The sequence below is a fragment of the Poromitra crassiceps genome (assembly GCF_964638095.1).
Source record: "Poromitra crassiceps genome assembly, chromosome: 11".
Classification (NCBI taxonomy): Eukaryota; Metazoa; Chordata; class Actinopteri; order Beryciformes; family Melamphaidae; genus Poromitra; species Poromitra crassiceps.
Window position 1 is genome coordinate 33,608,365 of NC_139643.1, and position 471 is coordinate 33,608,835.

The following is a 471-nucleotide window of genomic DNA, read 5'->3' on the forward strand; positions in this document are numbered from 1 at the left end:
GTTCAATAAGCTTTAATGATACAATAAACAAATTAATTTTGGCGTATGACTCCATGATATAATGACGCTCCTCCTGAGATGATGAGAGGAGGGCGTCAGTGATGAATAGACTAGAAAATCCCCCATAGGGAATTCTTCGGGAATCATGATGTTGGTGGTGGTCAGGTGAAGAGGTGGGGCGAAAACAACTGCTTCAGCGATGATGATCAGCAACTGAGGATGACACATAGCACATATGCAGCACATAGCAAACATAGTAAAAACATGGACTCTGATATACCACACCGGTTAGGTGATTGGCTCAGCAGGAAAGGATTAGCTTGAGCTCATTGGCTATTGCCACAGAGGGGAAGCGTGGGAGACTGTGATTGGATGAGGAGACAGCATGAATGAAAGGGGCACACCTAACAATGAATGGGTTATACAACCTCAAAGAAAAGGGGCGTGGACTGTGATATAACCTGAACTGGG